This window comes from Ahaetulla prasina, chromosome 3 (assembly GCF_028640845.1).
Source record: "Ahaetulla prasina isolate Xishuangbanna chromosome 3, ASM2864084v1, whole genome shotgun sequence".
Classification (NCBI taxonomy): Eukaryota; Metazoa; Chordata; class Lepidosauria; order Squamata; family Colubridae; genus Ahaetulla; species Ahaetulla prasina.
This window is the reverse complement of record NC_080541.1, coordinates 32,115,485-32,130,745: the sequence shown is the minus strand read 5'-3', so window position 1 is coordinate 32,130,745 and position 15,261 is coordinate 32,115,485.

Here is a 15,261-nt window from a genome sequence, read left to right as displayed (position 1 = left end):
CATTCACTTTGATGGATTTAACTTTTCTGGCCTTGATCTTCCTTTGATGAAAGAGCCACTTTTTCAAACAATGTTCAGCTATTTTTTAGTATAATTCTTTAAGGACATGTTTTTTTCATTGACAACACAAATGTTAAGACAGTACATGAAACAGATGTATTTTGTTCTCTATTTTAAGATTCTGTTAAATATTTTACTTAAATAGCAGAAATTTTGTTTAAATAGCTAGCACTTTTTGTAAAAAGTTCAAATTATTTTTTTTAAAAAATACAAGATAAGTGAGCTTCCAAGCTTTGAGCTTGGAAAAAAACAGATTTACTTATATTTTTTCCCCAAGCGTTTGTAGTGATTTATATGGCCATCTCCTTTTTTCTGTGTAGCAACAATTTGTTACAAGAGGAAACGATTGGCTGGATTCCAGTATTCTGCTAAGCCATAACAGCTTTGCTTGGTTTTTGACTTCTGTGCTCTATAAATTGTGGTTTATTGCTAAAGTGTGTGAACCTAGTTGTGCATTGATCAGTGAACCATGGTTTAGAAAGCGTAATGTGTCCAACATGTGAACCATTGAGTGATGGACTATTGGTTTAAGGACAAACAGTGGCTGAATTGTGTTTTGAACATTTTGCCCAGACTTGAGGTTGGTCCTTCCAAATGTATTGGATTTCAATTTCTCCAATTTTTTTTTTTTAAAATTTATATCCCGCCCTTCTCCGAAGACTCAGGGCGGCTTACATTGTGTAAGGCAATAGTCTCATCCTATTTGTATATTTATATGCAAAGTCAACTAATTGCCCCCCAACAATTTGGGTCCTCATTTTACCTACCTTATAAAGAATGGAAGGCTGAGTCAACCTTGGGCCTGGTAGGACTCGAGCCTGCAGTAATTGTAACTGCAGGCAGCTGTGTGTTAATAACAGGCTGCATTAGCCTGGTGAGCCACTTCCCAGCCCTTCAAGATGTTTCAGAATTAGGCTAATTTAAATCCCTCACATCCTGAGAGAATCAACTTGGGGAAAGCTACTGTAGCCATGCCTATATTCCATAAGCTGAATCAAGAGTTTTTACTGTTTGAGCTAAAGGTATTGTTTCTTCATGTTTTACTTGCAACTTTAAAAGATATGCAGATATTTTAAATCACTTGTATAATTTAAAACTGTGCTATAAGATAGATTTTAAATGTAGACCAAAGCTTGTAATCAAATAAATGCATTCTAGGAAGAAATTACTAATGGTCTTTTCCAGAGCCTGTCTTTGCAATTTTCAATAAGCTTTTAGTACAATTATTATCTACTAATTAGCTGTTTTATTTTTTAAAAAATGTATTTTTCTAAGTAACCAACTTTTCTATTTAGTTCATAGAAGGATTCTTCTCCTTGTGATAAACATGTCACAATTCTATAGACAACAATATAAATGAGAACATTAATTATACTAATTTAACATGCTTTGCATTAACAATATCATAGATAGTTGCAAGGTGGTATTTGGTAGAAACGAATATCTTTTTTTTTCTTTTTACAAAAGTGGCAAGAAGGTGTTTAGTGCACTTTCATGCATGTATAGTTAATTCTTCCAATACTGAAACAGGCCACAAGATGTCCCCATAGGAAAAACAATGCCCTGCACAGTATTTTTCCTCTCACAAGTTTGTAGGCAAATGCATCAAAAAGACATATGCAAATAAATCATATTTTAAATACTTTAAAAGTGTGCTTCATACAGTAACAATGATTGCATTCAATTAATATTCCATATTTCATTTTACTCACTCATGGTTCTTTCCTTCCTTCTTTCAACTTAGGACACCTTTTTTCACTTATTGGCATGTACTCAGAATACACTGAGATAATAAATCAAGAGCAGTCAGTTATTAGATTTTTCAATTTACTACCTTAAAGAGGGATTAAAATAATTTTCTAAGGCCTGCTGCTAAGTTTTGCCCTTTTTCCCTAGCCAATTCTCAATGCAGGAATGGATGATTTGAAGTAAAGGAAACAGTGAAGGCAAGATAAAGAATAGGGTTGCTTTCTCCGTTCTTCAAATCTTTCCTATTAGTTGCATTTATTCTATTAGCTTCCTTTTCCCAAAACTCTTCTTCTTCAGGTAGGTTATAATTTATATCATCTCAAGCGAGCTTCCAGCCTGCTTTATACTTTTTAAAAATTGAAAAGGTTGGTTAAAGATATACAGAAAGAAGTTAATTCATGTAAACTTTTTTCTGCAAATGTTCTCTCCATTTTTGTTGCAATTTAGTGCTGACTCACGTTTTTGCCACCCAGATATGGTTGTCCTATCTCTTTGATTTCAAAAGGTTGATTCCAAAATGGATGAAATATAAACATATGAGTATTAATATGGGCCAATAATAATTTATAGATTTAGGCCAAGGAAGTCTAAATCTATACATATAAGGAAAAAAACTAAGTATTTTTTCCTCCTTTGTGCATCTTAATTGTAAAGTCTCTAGTAGTCCACATTAAGGATTCCTATTCTTTTAGATCATGTAGCAAGATGATTCAGTGGTTGAGGGTAAACAGTTGAGATTTCTTTTAAAAAGCATCTTTTTCTGGACCTGAGCATTAGCTCTGATCCCAGACAAGTATATGAAGTAAGGATAAATGAATTTAAATTTCTTTAACTTTATTTTCCAAATGTTCTTTGGAAGCTGTTCAGAAGTTTATTTTCTTTCTCCATAAAGTATATGCAATATTATAACTACAAACGCTGTAAAGTTTCCAAACAACCATTAAGTACACATCATTATTTTTTTAAAAAAATACTCAAAATCTTGTTTAATCCGTCTTATAAAAAGTAAATCCTTGAAGGATGTATTTAAAACCATCGTAGAAAAATAGGATTTGTAATAAATGATAACATTACTGGAGCATTATCAGATATATGTGTGGATTCAATTAAAGATTAAAATACTAAAAAAAATAATCCAGCTAGGCAAAATTCTGATTTGGAGCGGAGAAAAAAATTTATTTGTGGTGAAGGATTTAAAAGTCTCATATCTCACTAAACATTTAACATGTAAGTTTATATGTGATTTCCATGTAAGGGAATTTATTCAATTGGAAAATATTTTGCTATAACACAAGATCATCGCTTGATTAAAATATTCAAGTAAAATGAAGACAAACATTTAAAATACCTTTGTTGAAACATCTGGATGTTCCTTTAGCAACAGTAATTCAAACATGAGTATGGTTATTAAAACATTCAATAATCAATAGTAAAAAGATGCCTTTCTAGGCCCTTTATTGTTTTACTATAAATCTTAAGACTTGTTAATCAAAATGACTATATCCCTGGCAGAGTTTGATTTTCAGCTAATATATAGGTGATGAGATCAGCTGCTAGCCAAAATTGTTTTTCCTGTGTAGAAGCAAATGATTTTCTTCTTAAAAATAAAAAAACCCCAAGATTTTTATGTTTTAATTTGCCCAGTAGGTATCTTTAAAATAAAACTTGGGGGGAAAAAATAGAATAGAATAGAATTCTTTATAGGCCAAGTGTGATTGGACACACAAGGAAATTGTCTTGGTGCATAAGCTCTCAGTATACACAAAAGAAAAGATACATTCGTCAAGAATCATAACGTGCAACAGTTGATGATAGTAATAGGGAAACAGTCAATATAAATCTTAAGGCAACAAGGTTACAGTCATACAGTCAGACTGTACAGTCTGTAAAGTCATACAGTCATAAGTGGGAGGAGATGGGTGATAGGACTGATGAGAAGGTTAATAGTAGTCCAGACTGAACAGTTTCGGGGGAAAAACTGTTCTTGTGTCTAGTTGTTCTGGTGTGCAGTGCTCTTCAGCATAGTTTTGAGGGTGGGAGTTGAAACAGTTTATGTCCAAGATGTGAGGGGTCTGTAAATATTTTCACAGCCCTCTTTTTGACTCGTGCAGCATACAGGTCCTCAATGGAAGGCAGGTTGGTAGTAATTGTTTTTTCTGCAGTTTTAATTATCCTCTGAAGTCTGTGTCTGTCTTGTTGGGTTGCGGAACCAAACCAGACAGTTCTAGAGGTGCAGATGGCAAATCAAAAATCTATAGTGGTCTTTTTAAAAAACTAAATAAACAGAACAAACAAAGAAACAAATAGAAAGCTACTCCTTCTAGAACCTCTGAATGAAATAAACTAAAAATAGAACTGAAGAAGCTTCTTGGATGAGAAGAGAAACATTTTCAAAAAACAACAACAACAAAGTCCAGTTGCCTTTTGGAAAATGCACCTTTGGGACAATTCCAAAATATTTGCGCCAGATTAGAAGAAACTATTTTGGATTAGCTTCCAGTCCCAATAAAGTGTTAAGATTTCATCATTGGCACAGCTGATGGCTAAGAATTCAAAGAACTATTTTTAAAAACTAGCACCTCTTTCACACTGGTTCCTTTAAAGTGAGGCATACTACATGATACCACAATGGACTTTAAGGCCAGAATATGATTGCAATGCACAGTGTAGGCTTTGTGTTGCCTATCATGAACTGTGTAGTATCCCTCGTGCACACATTGATTTTCAACTCAGCTTAATCAGATCAGTTTATCTGATTTGAATGTATGCTTTCTTTATTTGGAAGTAATTTTTTTTTGGAGGTGTGCTAAGGCCAGGACCTGAGTTATTATTTTCAAACATATTGTGACTTTCTAAAGACGTGACTGCCTTCTGTACTATTGCAGATTGTGGCGTTCTAGTCAGCTGCTAGATTAAAGAGTTAACAAAAGCTATAACTTCTTTCTGCAAGCCATTTTGTCAGCATATTAATTGTATCCAGGCTTTCTAAATACTTTCAGAGTGCAATAGCTCTTGTAAGTCAGTTGGCAAATATATCAAGGGTCTCAAAATTGTATCTCAAAAAAATGTATCAAATTAGCTAAGAACTATAACCAGATCTTTCCAAAAGAAAGCAGATGAAAAAAGGCATGGGAACATTGAGGAAAACCCAGGGAAGAAGTTCAACGTATTCTGCAATCAGATTTTTAAAATCTACTTTTAATCCTACAGGAAGTATGCTGATTGTAGCTATAAGCAACCTTTTAAACCCATTTGTTGGCCCATTATCCAGAGGGACTTGACTACTAATGTCAAATGCATGTGGAATCTGATTAGCTGAGTTGTCTTTATGAAATCTATTTGTTCGAGGCAACTTCATACATTAATGGGAAAAAGGGACTGGATGTGCATCCATCCATTGCTTTCCATCCATGGGCTGCCATCTTCTGATGTACCAGAACAAGGACAGATATAAATAGTTAATGACTCTGGTTTAACTCATTAGAGGGGATCTCAAAGGGTCAGGTTCATGGACTAAATCATATCTCTATCTCAATTCCCATCTTTCTTTACCAGTTTTTGCAGATTAAAAGGAAAGTACAACTGTGAGGTTGGTACACTGAGTCTATATTCCAATAAAGTAGTAAGCAATAGGTTAATAGCAGCGGTGAAATGCTACTGGTTCGCTCCAGTTCAGGTGAACCAGTAGTTCAATAAAAACTACCAGTAGTGTTGCGCCTTGTCCTCCCTCCTCTCCTCAGCCGGGCCCCTCCCATCTCCTCCCGGGCCTGCTACCAGATTCAGAGTCTGATAATGAAGAGGAACGGCCTGGCATGCCTCCAGCCCCAGCCCTGGCCCCATGCCCAGACAGAATGTCAGGAATGAACAAACAAACCTCACTCCTATAGCGTGTGAGCAGGGAGCCAGCCACGTGCTGGAATTACCGGCAGCAGATCCAGAGGAAGAGAATCCACAGTGGACGGATCCCCGCTTCCGGAGATCGGAGAGGCGACGTCAGCAGAAGGAAGGGAGGGGCAGGCCTGGATAAGTGCTGAGTCATGGAGCCACACCCCACAGCCTATATAAAGGAGCAGCTTAAGTCAAGCAATTTTGAGTCAAGCAAAGTCTCCTTTCGTTTGCTGAAGTCACACCTTGGATTCCTGCCTGCCCTGAGACATCTGAAAGGAATTTGGCAAAGCTGCAGAGGCTTCGTGGCAACGCTTGATACGGACTTCCGAGACCCGGTCATTGGAGGGGGAGGGGGACACGACAAGTAATAAAAAAAAAAAGCTACTAGTTCGGATGAACCAGTAGTTTAAAAAAAGCTACTGATTCTCTGAACCGGTATTTCTGACAATCAGCTGTGGCATGGGGTTTAGCTTTGCTACAAAGTAGGATTTCCTGCTTTCTAGCAAAGCTAAATCACGCACTACAGCTGATTCCCCCCTCCTCACTGTTCTACTTAGGTTCCCAAGCCTCTTTTTGGTGCGTACTGCTTGGGAAAGTAAGTAGAAGAGCAGGGGGAGGGGGATCAGCTGTGCAGCAGGGTTTAGCTTTGCTAGAAAGCAGGAAGTCCTGCTTTCTAGTGAAGCTTAATGGTGGGACAGAGCTGATCCCCCCCCCCACTGTTCTACTTACCTTCCCAAGCCTCCTTTTGGCGTGCACTGCGCATGTGCAGCCAGCAAACCGGTAGCAAACCAGTTCGGATTTCACCACTGGTTAATAGTAGCGTTGAGAGTAAAGAAGCAATAGATTAGTGATAGCATTGAGGGTAATGCATGAACTCAGGCAAAGAATAATTACGACCAAAAAGAATTAGGATACCAAAAATTGTGGATTGGGTTGGAGCAGTACATAAAGGTGACAATTCATGTACATAACGTAATTTAAAAAATGATTTCATATTTCCCATCTGTCCATTGTTATCTAACAAGGAACACCATCCCCAAAATATCTTCACACAGCCAGAGCTTTGTTGAGAAACAATTATTAGGATTTCTACACACCAACTTTTCCAGTTCAGTGCTCTACAACCACCTCTACTCCAGCGGCTGAACTCTTATTCTTTCTCTTCCTCCTCCCTCTCCCTTAATAATCTTGCATCTGATCCATTTATTTCTCTTGCATTTTTTCTTCTGTTTGCACACCATACCTAATCTTGGGTTTGGCAACAATAAGAATATGCATTTTTTTCCCCGCTTCCAACAAGCTGCACAAAAGAGCCTTAGACGGAAATAGGCTACATATATTTGGCTACTTACAATGAGCAATACAAACAAAACAACTTGTTCTAGCTCTAACCTTGAAGGAAGAAGAAGAAGTGCATTAAGAATATGAAAATAGAGTCATTGTCCAACTTTCATATAAGACTTAGATATTTTGGAACTGAAGGAGATTATCAGGCACGACAGACCAGGTCCAAACTGAAGGTTCAATTAAACTGATTTAATTGCATGGGAATCTTCTCAGCTAATGGTTGGCACTTGCTCAGAGTTAGATAATGGTCAACAGCACTCAAGGCGGATTAGATTTAATTCTCTTGTGGCTGCTCCTCCTCCTAGGCTAATCTCCCTTTCCCTCTTGGTTCCAGGTTCTGCTATTCCTTCTACAGAGATGTTCCAATATTCTATGTTTTGAGATTAGAGATTCTAAAAACTGTTTGAACTCAGTTATACCTCTGTAGGTCCATTTTGTAGGGAAAGTGTGCAAAAAAGCACAATATGGACTTTTTCCACCTTGCTCTGGTTACCAACAAATTTAGAAGCAGGAATAATCTACAAACTGGCTCTCCAGTTTGTGATTAAGGCATCAACCTAGAAACCAGGAGACTCTGAGTTCAATGAAAGCCAGGTGGGTGACCTTGAGCCAGTCACTCTCTCTCAGCCCAACTCATCTCACAGGATTGTTATTGTGGGGAAGATAAGAGGAGGAGGAAGGAGTATTAGATATGTTTACCACCTTGAGTTGTTTATAAAAATAATAAAGATGGGTTTATAAATTAAATAAATACAGTGGTTTTAGAACTATAGAATTATAACACCAGAATTTTTTTGTCAATGGGAGATTCTTTGCATTTTTAATTAGTATCTCACATTTGTCAGGTACACATTTTAGGGAATTCCCATAAACTGAGAAAATGCAATTGAACATGACTTCTTCGGACCATGTGCTTGAGCTTCCATAGGCACCTCCTGGAGCAGACAGACCTCTGTATGTCTTAACATTGTGATAAAATGCTTCCAGTTGTGGCTTGGAATTTGGTGCACATGGACAAAGTAGGGAGGCAGTTAGTTCATACATGTAATTCATATTAATCTTGAGCAGCACCTGGGAAGACCCAAATGATGATCATGTAGCCCTGGGATGCGGCAATCATCATAAATGCATGCCTCTTGCCAAGAGCCTGAATTTGATCATGTAACAGCGGGGATGGTGTGATGGTTGTAAGTGCAAGGATAAGTCATAAGTCACTTTTATCAGTGCCACTGTACCTTTGAATGGTTGGTAAACAAATGGTTACAAGTTGAGGGTCACCTGTGCACTGCAGAAGCAAAGCATTGATAGAGAAGAGGATGAACATTACATTTTTTCTTTTAAGCAGCTTCCAAAGCAAGTGTGCCACATAATGACAAGTTATTGTATCTTCCTATGTAGAAATCATAGAAATCAACTCTTGGATGTGGTAGGATTTTCCTGTTTAAGGGTAGTTCTGTCAAACTCATAATCCTGCTTGAAGAGCAGGTGACAGCTATGGCCAAGGGGACCTTTAAAGTCCCACCCTTTCCTGGATTGGGTAGTCCTTCAGATAATCACCTATTCCTTAGCCGGCTCACAGTTCGGCCACTATAATGTGCTGTCCATGGGGCCGCCCTTGAAAAATACCCAGAGGTTTCAACTGATCCAGAATGCAGCAGTGCAAGCACTAATGGCCATGCCTCTATACAGGTCGTCCTTGACTTACAACTGTTCATTTAGCGACCGTTCAAAGTTACAATGACACTTGAAAAAAAGTGACTCGGGACCCTTTTTTACACTTACGACCGTTGCAGCATCTCCAGGGTCACATGATGAAAATTCAGATGCTTGCAAGTGATTCATATTTATGACAGTTGCAGTGTCCTGTGGGGGGGGGGGGTCATGCGATCGATCAGCTTTTGCAACCCTCTGACAAGCAAAGTCAATGGGGTAGCCATGATATTAACTTAACAATTATGACTCATTTAACAATAGTGGCAAGAAAAGTCATAAAATGGGGCAAACCTTACTTAACAAATGTCTCAGTTAGCAACATAACTGAGGGCTGGGAAGCGGCTCGACAAGCTAATGTAGCCTGTTATTAACACACAGCTGCCTGCAATTACTGCAGGCTCGAGTCCCACCAGGCCCAAGGTTGACTCAGCCTTCCATCCTTTATAAGGTAGGTAAAATGAGGACCCAGATTGTTGGGGGGGCAATAAGTTGACTTTGTATATAAATATACAAATAGAATGAGACTATTGCCTTACACAATGTAAGCCGCCCTGAGTCTTCGGAGAAGGGCGGGATATAAATTAAAAAAAAAACCATAAATGTTGGACTCAATTGTGGTCGTAAGTCGAAGCCTAGCTGTACCTGTGTGACACCTTTGTTTCATGAACTACTTTGGATGCCAGTATACTTCCAGGTGCAGTTGAAGGTGTTGGTCACAGGAGACATCGGGTGAGGTTGTATGAGGAACCACGTCTCTCCCATAATCTCAGCCAGGCTGGCAGCAATAGTGCCATGTGTTGGGACTCAGAAAGCATGCCTCATCTGTTGCAATGCCTGCCCTCTGGAATGAGATCCCCCCTAAAATCTGCGTGGCTCTCATCCCGCTGGCATTCTGTGGAGCCCTAAGGAGCTGGGTTTTCTCCAAGGCCTTTGATTATGTTGGATGGAGACCCTTGTTGGATGTGTTTTTGTTTCTGTGTGGAGTGACCAGATCTCATCTTGTTTTGTTTTGAACTGCATTTTTGTTCATTATATTATGAGGCTCCAGAGTTGAACGACACCTAAATTTAAAGAAATGAATAAATAGCCATGTTTGAATCTTGGCACCAGATTAGTGATCTACATACTAGGAAACCTGGTGCTTGCTAATATAGATGGTTTATCTACATCTGCCGGGGAATATGCAAAGTACTTCTTTATTATTGCATAAGCCTCAAAAACATGTAGATTTTAAATTCCCTGGAGGCCAGGAATGGTTTACTTTGAAAGGATAGATTTGATATAAGCCTTCTATTAGGAAAACAGGCTTTTTTAAAATTTAAAAGTGGAATTTTAATTGTGTGCTATATTTTATCTTGTAAAAATATCTCCATTTGGTTCTCTTTTTTTATTAACACAAATGCATAAATACCGCCTGTAGCTACATTGCTGAATAATATTGTAGATGAAGCAAACAGACAAACAGAACACATCAGAGCCATTTTTATGGCTAGAAGCAGCCAGGGAAAAGCCGCACTCAAGCACTCCCATCATAAATTTTAAAGCAAAAGCATTAAAATACTTACTTGTCCCAGTTGTGCCTTAGAACTCTGGAGAAGGGCAACGTTAGCATATGTAGATAGGTCTGTCTTGAAAATGAGGCAATGGAATACAGCAAAAGGTTTTGATTACCAACAAAGTCTTATAGGTAGGGGTGCTATTCAGCAGGTTCTGACAGGTTCTGGAGAACTGGCAAATGCCACCTCTGACTGGCCCCAAAATGGGGTGCGAATGGATATTTTGCAGTACCTTTCCCATGGAGTGAGGAGGGAATGGGGATTTTGCAGTATTTTTCCCATGGAATGGGGAGGGAATGGAGATTTTGCAGTATCTTTCCTGTGGAGTGGGGAGGGAATGGAGATTTTGCAGTATCCTTCACCTGTCACGCCCACCAAGCCACACCACACCCACCAAGCCACGCCCACAGAACCAGTAGTAAAAAAATTGGAATTCCACCCCTGCTTATATGTCTTCTGCATCTGCTTTCCCTTCATGTTTCTAAAGCTAATGGAGAGTTCAGTACATGTTAGAGATTCTTCATCTGGGACTTTTCCTAGGGCGTAAGGAGCACATCACCTCAAAAGGACTATATACCGTGGCTGCAAAGAATAAAAGATGCCTCAACCTGTTCCCCAGAAAATATGTACATTGTAACAACAATAAAAGAGCAAAAAGCATGTAAACAACATATATATCAACAGCAGTAAATGAGAGGAATCTAGGTATTCTAGTAGACCACCACTTAAGTATGAGCCAGCAATGCACTGCAGCTGCCAAAAGAGCCAATGCAGTTTTAGGTTGCATCAACAGAGGGATAGCATCAAGATCACAAAAAAATACCACTTTATAGTGCACTCGTAAAGCCACACTTGTCCAATTCTGTTAATCACAATACAAAAAAGCCTTTGAGAGTCTAGAAAGAGTTCAAGGAACAGCAACAAAGATGATTAGGGGATTGGTGGCTAAACCATATGATCAATGGTTGCAAGAACCGGGAATGATTAGTCTAACAAAGAGGAACACTAGCATATCTCCCTCTTGATAGCAGTCTTCCAATATTTGAGGGGCTGTTACAGAGAAGGTGGGGGTCAATCTGTTCTCCAAAGCACCCGGGGGCAAGTCAAGAAGTAAGAGATGAAAGCTTAACAAAGAGAGATTGTAGATTCTCCTAGAATTAAGGAGACATTTCCTATCAGTGAGAAAAGTTAACCATGGGAACAACTTAACTCCAAAAGTTGTGGATGCCCCATCGCTGGAGTGTTGTTTTTTTTACAAAGAGCCATTTGTCTGGAATGGCATAGATCTGCTTGAATTGGGATTGGACTAGAAGACTTCCAAGGTCTCTTCCCATTGTTACTCTGCAACTTCTGAAATACTATGATGTGTAGAGTAGCATCAAGAAAGAACGTTTTCATATTATTAGTTGCTTGTGTTTGGACATGCTGGTGTTATTACAGCCTTATTAATTTGGGCCAAGCCCAAATATACCCCTTTCAAGGCAATTATTTATTTTTCTTAAATTTCCTCATCTTTTAATCAATAGTATTTAAAACAGATGGATAATAGTTAACCTCTCCTTTTCCAGAGAACATTGGGAAGGGTGGAGATCCTTTGAGGTGGAAGCCACTGTGTTCCAAGGCCTGGAGATCAGTGGGGAGATTTGTTTTCCCTTCCCACTACTGTATTGCAAATAAGTATTCTTATACTTGTCACACTGATGTACCACAGAAGCTGGAGACACGCTGGGGATAGTGAAGGCTCCCAGTACATTCAATTTGACTTCAAGCACCTTCAGAATATCAATAGAGGAGAACAGTAACTCCAGATGTTATGGTTGCTGCTATGAAATCTTTGGTGATGGATCTCCCGTTCCAACCAAAAAAATGTGAAGCATGTAATATTGTCTCAAATGTTCTTCCAGAACTAATAAGCAAAAGCAGATTTTAGGTCCTGGTCTCTTCAGGGAGGGAGGGGAAAATAAGGACCTCTTTAAGGCTGCTGGCTAGATCATCTGTGGCAGCCTTGAATTTTCTTACTTTAGCATTGCGAAGTAGCTCTGCTAGCCACCTATTATAGCTTGAGGGATTTTTTTTCTTCCCAAAAAAGAAGGCCCTCTTCCTTTTGAACACCCAGAGAAGGGAATTAAAATCCCATTTCACTTTGCACTTTTAGTTACTGGTTCTGTCCTTGTCCCTCTTTTCAAGAAGTGAATGAAATGCACAGTGAGTTGCTGTGCAGATCGGCTTACTCATTTCGAGACAATGCTGTGTTTCACATTTGAGTCTGCTTTGACTCCTTTTCATGAGATTTCCTTTGTTGTAATTAAACTTGGCATTTATATTTGACACTCCCTATCAGGCTTTTGAGGAGCAGAACGTCTCCTCAAGTTTTCGGTGGCAGAGAATAACAATGTGGCTCCCATTATTTAGTCTTGCACAGAGTTTTTAAAGACTGAGTATCCCCTACTGATCATTTTTTAAAATTCTATTTCCCCCCTCTGGAAATATATTTTACAGAGAGCTGGGAATACCAGTTAAATCTATGTAATAGAGAGGATGATAAATGATCTCAATTTGTGAATAGCCAAGAAACTGGAGTTTTTTTCAGAAGCTTTTGTGTATATTTTTGAGAAGCTGTGACTTTGAAGATATTAAATAGGTTACCTTGGCTACTGCTTGGGATGAAATATCAAGACCAGGATCTGTGGAGATATTGTTGGTACATGGGTGTAACCAGAAATTTTGCCTGAATCAAAGCATTTATTCATTTTTAGTACACAAATGGTCAATGGGCTAGATTAATTTTAAAACCATCTGGCTTCCAACAGTGCTCTGTCTAGAGTGTTATAAATCAGTTTCTGAAATGGTCAAAAACAGCATCAATAAACCATTTCTGACATACTGATTTATCTATAATTATTATGTTAACATTCAAGTAAATTAATCATAATATGAGGTTGGATATAAAAATCCAACCTGTTTGCCTTACGTAATATAAGAATAATTGCTCTTCTTGATTGCATTTACATACTAATTAAAATTGTTCTACTGCTGATTAGCAAGTAATTTACACTGTCCTTTCCTTTTCAAAATAGTGCAGTAAGTATCTTCATAGAATTGGCATTAAAATATTTGTTGTACTAAAATGGCTCCAAAAAGCATTTTAATAAAATTGCCCTGTTTGCACAAAGAACTGCAAGCGAAACGAAAGTAGGGAAAGAAAGTAAAATATTGCTGTCCATAACAGTGAATCTCTGGTGCTTCACTCTTCTATTTCTCTTTTCTTTCCAGCAAAGTATCATTTGACTGGTAGAAATTTGGAACATTATCTGATCTGTAACTGGAGTGTCTTGTGTAGATTGTGTGCACGCACACAAAAAAAGATATGTTCTAATTCATCACCTTCTTCTAAACCAGGGGTGTCAAACTCGATTTCATTGAGGGCCGCATCAGGGTTGTGTTTGACCTCAGGGGACCAGGGTGGGTGTAGCCAGCTTGCGTCACTTGTGTCAGAGGTGCCTGTGATGGCCCAAGCACTCTGCCAGTGAAAACGGGCTGGGACGGCCTCCTATAACTGTCTGCCAGTGAAAACGGAGCTTGGAAGGGCCGCATGTGGCCTTCCCACATGCGGCGCTTCCAAGCTCCATTTTTGCTGGCAGGGGGTTGCAGGAGCCATCCCAGCCAAAAACGAAGTCCAGGAGCTTGTTTTTGTTGGCAGAGGTACCACAGGCTAGTCCTTCACTGGCTCCAGACTGGCCTATGGGCCGGATTTGGCCCGTGGACCTTGAGTTTGACACCCCTGTTCTAAACTGATGGTTTTTTAGTTTGATTTTCCTTCTGAGCATGAGGCACCAACCTGCTCTTTCTTTATCTTAAGAATGTTACTAGCTCGCAAACAAAATTTTCTCATTCTCATTAATTAAGTTTGTAAATACAGTAATTATCTTAAGTGTGTAATCCTTGGTTCTCTCTGAGCTTGGTTGTTTGCTTGTAGATGTTTCATTACCAAACTAGGTAAAATCTATTTTGATGGTGTTATCTCGTTGGGTAATGAAAAGTCTGTAAGCGAACAACTAAGCTCACCTACAGCTCCACAGTTCAATTCTTCTATTAGAATTATCTGAAGATATGAGATAAATAATAAAATATATGGCAACTGTGTATTATTCCTTGGTAGTAGCAGAGATATTTTGGACATTATAACCTTGTCATTGCTATATTGGTTGGAGCTTATGGGACTTCCTTGCACCAACATTATAATGTCATTGATATGCAGTATATGTAAAGTTTACATGAACATAGCACATTTGTAATATTTATATTAAGGAAATTAGCTTTGGTTAAGTAACATAGGGAATATGTCCCATAATAAATACAAATTATTTCAGAAATAGATAATATGGTTAACATTTCTATTTATGATACTCTTAACATATTTGCAGACTTCAGAAGGATGTTATCTTTTCATAAATGTTTCATTAATATAGAGAGAGCATTTTTGGAAATGTAAAATTCAAAGCCACTTTTTCAAAATTGCTACCCTGGCCAATCACACATTTAGTATTACCAGAGTTTGGCATCAAAACTCCAGCTGACTACGTGATGGCAATAAAGAGTTTTCTGCATTGTTCTGTTGCTCTCTGGGAGTTTTACCACTTTTTCCAGCCAAGATCTGAAAATCCTGCTAGTCTTCCAGACAGCCAGCAGAGGACTCTGCTCCTCAGCCCATCTGGCTGGCCTTCTAAGAGATTATCCACTCAGTTTACCTCTGGCACCAGGCTGCCAGCATCCACCATTTTTCTTCTCCAGGAATTTCTCAAGTGTATATGAAGCTTAATGGGATACCTGAAAATCAGCGGCTGAAGTTTTGTTTTACAAGATTGTGTCACTAGCTGTAAACTAATCAAGAGAGAAGCCACCTACAATTAAGGAGAAATGTCTAATAGTGAGAACAATTAACCAGGAT